Below are 8881 nucleotides of genomic sequence, written 5' to 3'. Positions count from 1 at the left end.
AATGGTGCAAAAATCCACTGCTAATGAAGAAAAGATGGGCGACAAAGAAGGGGTTTTAGGTGACGGCACAGTGAGGGAGAAGAGAAGAAAAATGAAGAGGAAGAAAATAGAGGAAAGGGAGGCTAGGGTTGGAAAAACAATATCTAAAGGTTGAAAAGTTAATGAAAAAGGTATATTTATACCTAGGTTAAATGGTATAGGGGGCACAAAAATATGAGGAAGGAAAAAATTTAGCAAAATTAAGCTATTTTACAAAGGAATGGAATTAAACTCGAGACCATAATCTATTTGCACTACCTCCTCATTTACCATTGGGTCACTTACTCATCTTTTAAATTACTCTACATTCTTTTAAGAAAAAATTTGGGATGTTACACAATTCTTGCATCGAACCATTTTTGGAACTCCTTTTTGGCCACATCTTTCATTGCTGGGTTAAGACACCTTTGTGCATCCACCCCCGAATTCTTCCTTTCTTCTAGCCCTATTTTATGTTGACAGAGTACGGGGTTGATTACAATGAAACACTCTAAGAAGTATTCTAGGGATCGTAACTAAGGGAAGTTAAATTAAACTAGAATTCGTTTTTCTACACTAATAGGGCTAAATAGTAATAATCTCAAATTGTAGTACGAAAACCCAAATTAAAATTAAATAACAAAAATAGCATAAATTAAATGAAATTAAGAAACACAAATTCACAATTAAAATGAATTCCAATATACAAGCAGAAGATTAACTCACCTTAGTGTTCCTCATTAACTTCAAAACTCGGGTTTTATTGAATTAGCTAATAACTAACCAGTTATTACCTCTCAGCCTCTAACTAATTAATTAATCGACAAGACCAACTTATCTCTCGACCTCGATGTTTAAACCAGAATAAATTGTGAGTTACTTAGTAAACTATTGTCTCGACCTCTTTTACCTAAATTACTTCCTAAGGTCGTCAACCCTAGGGTTTAAGCATGCAAAATTTAAATAAACTAATTCAAAAATAAACCCTAACTCTTCCATTAATTATTCCTACATTCGATTGTTAATCTCCTGAAAGAAATTAGCCACTCATAGATCTAGATTCAATTTTCCTTAATTTCAAATTAAATATGCAAAGAAAATATTTAAATAAAGAAGGGGAATAGAGAAATTAATCCATTTTGATATCGAGTTGTACGCGAAAGCTAAAATTCCTTTGACAGTTGCAAAGATAAGCTGATTACAATTGAAAACCAAAAGAAATTATAAAGAACTAAATAAATGAAAGCTCAGATCCAAATTGAATCCAAGTCAGAACAAGAAGAAAAAATATATTTTTCAAATAAAATAGTAAAGTGAAAATAAACTAAAACTAAAACTAAATCCTAGAAATCTACACTTATTTTACTAAAATTAAACTCAAGCTACTAGAAATGGAAAACATGACCAAATAATCTAAAATTACTATAAAACAAGCTCATTAAGTACCGAAAAGACTCTAATTTGACACAATGAATTATGGCAGATCATTACTTAACTAGAAGATCTTAAGTGTATAACCGTCATCTCAACACCTATTGCATCCTGCAATACAAATGAGTCATCATGGGATAACCTCACTGAGTAATATATTGTGACTACTTGTCCTCTTTGACGACAAAACTTCTTGTTATATCGCATTATAATACCTACCACAAAGGTCGGTCCAAATATTATATGATTAATACATAGTTCTTCTTTCTTTTAGGAAATATCCTTTATGAGGTCCACATGACAATCCTACCGTGAGGTAGTTAAATCATCATGCCATCACAATAGACCATTGATGGAGGTCATAGGTCTTGTTTAGGGACTTTTTCCCACTCAATATTTTAAAAACATATGAGGTTTTTAATATCCGATTTCAATCATGAATAATTAATATATGCATGAAAAGTAAATGTGGCACTCTTCCCTAAACTATATAGCATGCTTATCATACATTCGCATGAACATAAATTCACAGTGAAATAAATTTATCATCATGCTTATCATATATATAAAAGCATAAAATTTTAAATAACCCTGACCAACCTAAGTTTCCATGATTCCATCCTATAAAATATAAAATTACAAAATTCACCCCAAATCATACTTTGGGTTTTTTATTTTTCCACCACAGACTTCTGCTATGGTAACGGTTCACATTTTCATCGCCGTCTTTCCGCCACCATTTCCATGTCGTTGTTGCCTCGAGTCACCATCGAACCATCGTCAGTAGCCTTGGCTATAAAATATCATCGTCAAACCACCATCGGTCTACTACAAAATTGATTGGGTCAGGTTTGCATCATGGTGATCAATCTAAATGCGTCTCAGCTCTCTAGGTTCCATCAAAAAAATTTAGGTTACAAAAATCCTATTTCCATTTTTGTCTCACATACTTTATTTTAAAATAATAAAATTAAAACCTATGTGAAAATAATAGTCCATGTTTTGATTTATACATGCCTGAGAAATTAATCCAATTACATCTAATTTTCTAGGAATCACAATTTTGGCAAAATTAATTTATCATAAATAACAATAAAATAATAGCATGCATTCATTCGAATACAATCCCCTAAGCATGCATACAATTACAAGTATTCCACATCTTATCAAAACTAATCACATGAAGAATTCCACATCTTGCACAACGAAATATAAAAATTTTGAGAAACGAGCCAAATTGTGATATTTATAGCAATAAACCCTTTATCAAAATCTCACCTGTGTTTTCAGCTAGACAAACCCTTGGCTTTCCTGGCTTTCAATCGAACGGTCTTCTCTGCTATTCTCATACCATGAAATTTTTCGAATGTGGACTTGAACAATTCAAATCAAATACAAAACTAGAAATAGTTTCATTTACTCTAGTGTGAAAGCAAAACTTCTCTCAATAAAAACCGACGAAATTTTTATTTTGAAAATTGGATTTTATACGTGGAGAATAAACTCTCACTGTTTTTCGACAGAATAACAATATTTCAAATATGTATATTTAGTCCCACTGGTCCATCTATTTTCAGGGAGAAGAGATGAAACCCCGGTTAAACAAACTAGGGTTTATCGTCTCTCTTTTTAAACATGATGCACTTTTGAGTCCAATCACAAGTACTTACTGGACTATTAACTCAATACTTTATAATTCGATCCAACCCGATATTTTTTTTTCTACTTCCCAAAATAAACATCTTAAATTAATTCTAATTAATTAATTTACCAATTAAATAATTTTCTCAACACAATTCTAATTCCATTAAAATCATGGCAATTTTATCGTAAAAGAATTTCTTAGAAAATATACTTAATATTTATACATTCAACAAATTCACTATAACCAAATAATTTATTTCCATTTTTGAATTTCATTTAATTCAGAAACCATAAATTCATTTCTAAGTTATTTTCATTTTTGAGAAAACCACATTCAATTCCAAATGTTTCTCATTTCTCCATTTTTACCATTTCTATCAATTTTGTTCATTTGATTCAACATGCAATTCGTTTCTGGTTTCAACGAGCTAGCAAATGAACCAATTGGACGTATACGATTAGAATTCAAATGATTTATATTCCAGCTTTTTCACCTATTAATTATAAACTCATTTAGTCATAAAATCATTCCACTATAATATCCTGACTGAGCTCTCCCCAACGATATACCATTACGAAAGCAACTCGATCAGTGCTCGTCCAATGACATTGTAATAATTGTGTTACCCTCATAAGATACCATTAATCTCTTTGAGATAAAATCGTTCTCCCAATATGATCCTATTTTATCTCATGGTAATCATTACATCTTCTTTCAGGAAAAGTGAATTACTATCAAATAGCAATCAAGCCATTCATCACAAAGATGAACTACCTGTGGTCACATTTACTTTTCATCAACCATGTAATGAAAATGAGAGGATATCATTTACCCATGTATCGGGTCATGGATTCCACTATTGTGAATGACATTACATACTGCAGAAGTCGTGTACTGTCGCGTGTGAATATGATATGCAAATTGAGAAAGTATACACGACGAATCAAGTAATAAAGTGATAAGTGAGATCATTTCCATAGGGATCGGATTAGGTGTAAAAATGGTCAAGTTATGATAATGATTAATGTTATGGCAAAGTCAAGTTAAGTACGCAGTGGTAAATTAAAAGAATAAAGATGAGTGAAATATATACTAACTAATACTGAAAAATGCTAACGCAAACCAAGAGTAAAAATGCAACAGCAATTACAAGAATAATTATGTGAATAAATTGCGAGTGAATAAATAAATGACTAAGAATGCTATGGAAAAGGTGCTACAACAACGGATTGAAGGTCTATGATGTTGATTGGAAGGCTGGGATCACTATGAATCTGCACTTACTTCCAGTAATGCCTCAATAAAATTGTGCTTAATCTACTGCTCAGAAGAGACCTAAAGTGACCTGATTCTTTCAAGATCACGGTCTCAAGTGACCTAGCCTATGTCTATAGGCCTTGTCACGATACCCTGCATTATTTTGTCTTCATTCCATATGATCGTTGCTCTATGTCTAGAGTCTACTACAATTATCTGTCGAGTACTTGCTCATATCATTTAATTACAGTCCAACTAATCCAACCTTTTCAAAATTAGATTCAGTTTATGGGCATATTGCACATTCATCTATGTCTTGAGAATACACGCATACCCTTAGGAAATAAAACAATTGAATTAAACAATAAATTAAGTCAAATTTATGCTTCAACTATTGAAAAAAATAAAATTTTCCATCATGTAATCTCAAACCTATGAGATTTAGCTCATGGGTTGGTGGAAACACGAAAATATACACATTTTTTCATGCCATTTTTAACTCAAATTCATGCAGTTTTGATAAAATTCTTGTCGAAAAAATATATAATAATTATAAAATAATTAAACTGTACTTAAATTATTAACATGTTGAATTTTAATTAATTTTATAATAAATTTTGATTAATTTTGATCATTTTCGACAGATTTGCACAAATGGCGAAAATTAGCTCGGCAGACACTACTAAAAGCACAAAACTGAGGAGCAATTTTTGAAGCATCGAGGTGAATTAATTATTCAGTCGAAGATGGTACAAATCATGAATATTAATTCATAACATAATTAATCTGAACTTTAATCCAATTTATTTTGGGTTAAATAATTATTATTAATTAATTATAAAAAGAGGCCAATTGAGCTGAACCGAGAAAACCGATCTGACCGAGCATTGGGCAGTCCAAAACCTTCCCACATGCTGACCTAATCAACTTGTTTGGCTGATTATTTGGCCATCAAAATAGCACTTGAAGACTCCTTGAATTTACATCCAAACACCTCTACTATTCATGCCTTTCGTGATTTGCCCCTACCTTAAAATAGAAAATCCGAAACCTTCAAACTTGCCACATGTGTGGTTGGCTATGGGGGGACTCTATGGCTGCTGATTTTAGCTATTTTTAGCAGCCTGCTCAACCTATAAAAAACCCCTTGGCTGCTCATTTGAAACACATCTCAAAGCCATTCATTTCTTCACTTCTCTCTCACTTTTTCTCTCTTCATTCCCTTCCATTGTTCTTCATTTTCTTCCCCTATTCCTTTGTTAATTTCACCTCTTGAAAAAGAATCCTTCAACCACCATTTGGAGAAGCATTCAAGTGTTTGTGGAAGCCTCGATTCAACAAGAACAAGCAGAGAATGAGGAGCGGAGTAAAGTAGTCAAGGCTCAGAGAAACACCAATTTGATTCTTGTTCCTTATCCTTTTAATTTTATTGTTGTTGTTATGAACATGTCTATGAATATTTGTTATGTTGATACGTTTAATCTAATTAATATGACTTAAATTTAATTCATGTTAGGTTGATAGCATTTCATCCACATGAGTTATTAAAATTGTGTTTGTGTTGTTACAAGCCTCGGTAAGATGTTTGATTAAGTAAAACCATGACTAAGTTATTCTTGCATTACAATTGTAAGGTAACTAATGAATTAATTATTTAAACGGATTGAAATTGTAATTAATTGACACGATACTTAATCAGTGCAAGTTTAATCATCTAAGGTAGTTGAGGGTTAAATTAGCAACGGTATCTAACGATACATTAGCCTTGCATAACTTGCAAGATTATTGTGATTAATCTGTTTCAAGGTAGAAATACATTGTTACCTCACGTAATCTTTTACTTGCTTATGAAAATTGAATTAATTGTTTGAATTGGCATAGAGATATGTACAAGAGATTATTTTGATTCATAAGTATGTATGCGCATTAACATATTTGTTTATTAAAATTTGTTTAATTGGTTGAATTGACATAGAGATATAGTCAAGAGATAAATGGATTTTGGTAGGTGAGTATGTTCTTAAGTTAGCAAATTATCGAGTTTTCGTGAATTTATTCGTAACAACATAAACATGAATTTAATAATTCTAAGTTAAGAAATGTAATTAATCTAACACAATTTTGTCATCTTGATTAAAATCATCTTTTGAAATCATGCATTGGAACTTTTATGTTTTTTTATTTATTTTACTTAGTTAAAAATATTAGTTTTTAATCACCTCCTCAAATCAAAATATTTTTCTTCACCAAAGTGTTTTTAATTACATTCATAAATAATTCTTTTCACAGTCCCTGTGGGTACGATAACTCGACATTTACTTGTCACTTTATTACTTGTTGCGATTGTGTACACTTGCACATTTTCGTCGTTCCAAGTTTTTGGCGCTGTTGCCGAGACTGTTTTAAAAGACATTATTTGTGAAATTGTTAATTTTTCATTTTGGTCTTTTTTTTTGTTAAATTTTAATTCCATTTTTTTCTGTGTTTATTTTAGGTGTTTATGAGTATTGATCAAATTATTGACTTACTCCTTGTAAATCCTGAAATTGAAAGGACTTTCTAGCAAATGAGAAGATAAGCGAACCAAAGAACGACCGAAGATATGAATTTCGAAAATCCAAACCAAAATCCAAGAGGAAAATTCACTTATAATACTCACAATCTGATCATTTTTGCCAATGATAGAAACTATGTCATTCAACAATATGCCATTCCTCTATTCAACGAGCTTAATCCGAGTATTAGGAGACACGAAATCAAGGCACAATAATTTGAGCTAAAGCCGATCATGTTCCAAATGTTGCAAAATATAGTTCAATTTAGTGGGATTCCTACTGAAGATCCACATCTTCATCTTCGGCTATTCATGGAAGTGAGTGACCCATTTAAACTAACTGAGGACGCCTTGAGACTGGGTTATTTCCATAATCCTTAAGAGATAGAGCACGAGTGTGGTTGAACTCCTTACCATTCGGTTCCATGACTATATGGCAAGAGTTGGTTGAACGTTTCTTAATGAAATATTTCCCTCCATCTTTAACAGCCAAGATCTGAAATGAAATCACTTCAGTTTAGCATCTTGATGAAGACTCTTTATATGAGGCATGGGAGTAGTTCAAGGAGTTATTACGAAAGTGCCCTCATCACGGCATTCCTTGACCTTTTTAGGAGTGTGGAAACACGAAAATATACACACTTTTTCATGTCCTTTTTAACTCAAATTCATTCAGTTTTGATGAGTGTGGTTGAACTCCTTACCATTTGGTTCCACGACTATATGGCAAGAGTTGGTTGAACGTTTCTTAATGAAATATTTCCCTCCATCTTTAACAGCCAAGATCTGAAATGAAATCACTTCAGTTTAGCATCTTGATGAAGACTCTTTATATGAGGCATGGGAGTAGTTCAAGGAGTTATTACGAAAGTGCCCTCATCACGGCATTCCTTGCCCTTTTTAGGAGTGTGGAAACACGAAAATATACACACTTTTTCATGTCCTTTTTAACTCAAATTCATTCAGTTTTGATAAAATTCTTGTCGAAAAATATATAATAATTATAAAATAATTAAATTGTACTTAAATCATTCACATGTTGAATTTTAATTAATTTTATAATAAATTTTGATTAATTTTGATCATTTTCGACAGATTCGCACAAAAGGAAAAAATTGGCTCGGCAAACACTACTAGAAGCACAAAATCGAGAAGCTATTTTTGAAGCATCGAGGCAAATTAATTTTTCAGCCAAAGACAATCCAAATTATGAATATTAATTCATAATATAATTAATTTTAATCTTAATCCAATTTATTTTGGGTTAAATAATTATTATTAATTAATTATGAAAATAGTCCTAATTGAGCTGAACCGAGAAAACTGATCCGACTGAGCATTGGGAAGCCCAAAATTGTCCCACATGCTGACCCAATCAGCTTCTTTGGCTGATTATTTGGCTTGCAAAATAGCCCTTGAATACTCCTTGAATTTGCATTCAAACCCTCCACTATTCATGCCTTTCTAGATTTGCCCCTACCTTAAAATAGCAAGTTTGAAACCTTTAAACTTGCCACTTGTGTGCCGACCATGGGGGGGCTCTATTGCTACTGATTTTTTATATTTTTAGCAGCCTACTCAACCTATAAAACCCCCCTTGGCTGCTCACTTGAAACACATCTCAAACCCATTCGTTTATTCACTTCTCTCTCAATTTTCTCTCTTCATTCCCTTCCATTGTTCTTCATTTTCTTCCCCAATCCATTTGCCGATTTCACTTCTTAAAAAAGAGTCCTTCAACCACCATTTGGGGTAGCATTCAAGTGTTCATGGAAGCCTCGGTTCAACAAGAACAAGCGGAGAAGGAGCAGAGCAAACTAGTCAAGCCTTGGAGAAACACCAGATTTGATTCTTATTCTTTATCCTTTAAATTTTATTGTTGTTGTTATGAACATGTTTATGAATATTTGTGATATTGATATGTCTAATCTAATTAATATGACTTAAATTTAATTCTTATTAGGTTGATTGTATTT

At 32.1% G+C, this 8881-nt stretch overlaps 2 non-coding genes across 2 annotated transcripts; both read right to left on the bottom strand.

Annotated features, from left to right (window-relative positions):
• Nucleotides 1-7396: 7396 nt before the first annotated feature.
• Nucleotides 7397-7503, bottom strand: LOC121219001 (small nucleolar RNA R71). The gene has a single exon (XR_005915481.1). It is a non-coding gene; the product is annotated as a small nucleolar RNA R71 (small nucleolar RNA).
• A 183-nt stretch (nucleotides 7504-7686) lies between these two features.
• LOC121219000 (small nucleolar RNA R71) lies at nucleotides 7687-7793 on the bottom strand. Its single transcript, XR_005915480.1, has one exon. It is a non-coding gene; the product is annotated as a small nucleolar RNA R71 (small nucleolar RNA).
• Nucleotides 7794-8881: the final 1088 nt, after the last annotated feature.

The sequence above is a fragment of the Gossypium hirsutum genome, chromosome D06 (assembly GCF_007990345.1).
Source record: "Gossypium hirsutum isolate 1008001.06 chromosome D06, Gossypium_hirsutum_v2.1, whole genome shotgun sequence".
In the NCBI taxonomy this organism is placed as follows: Eukaryota; Viridiplantae; Streptophyta; class Magnoliopsida; order Malvales; family Malvaceae; genus Gossypium; species Gossypium hirsutum.
Note: the sequence above shows the minus strand (reverse complement) of the source record. Positions and strands in the feature narration are given on the sequence as shown.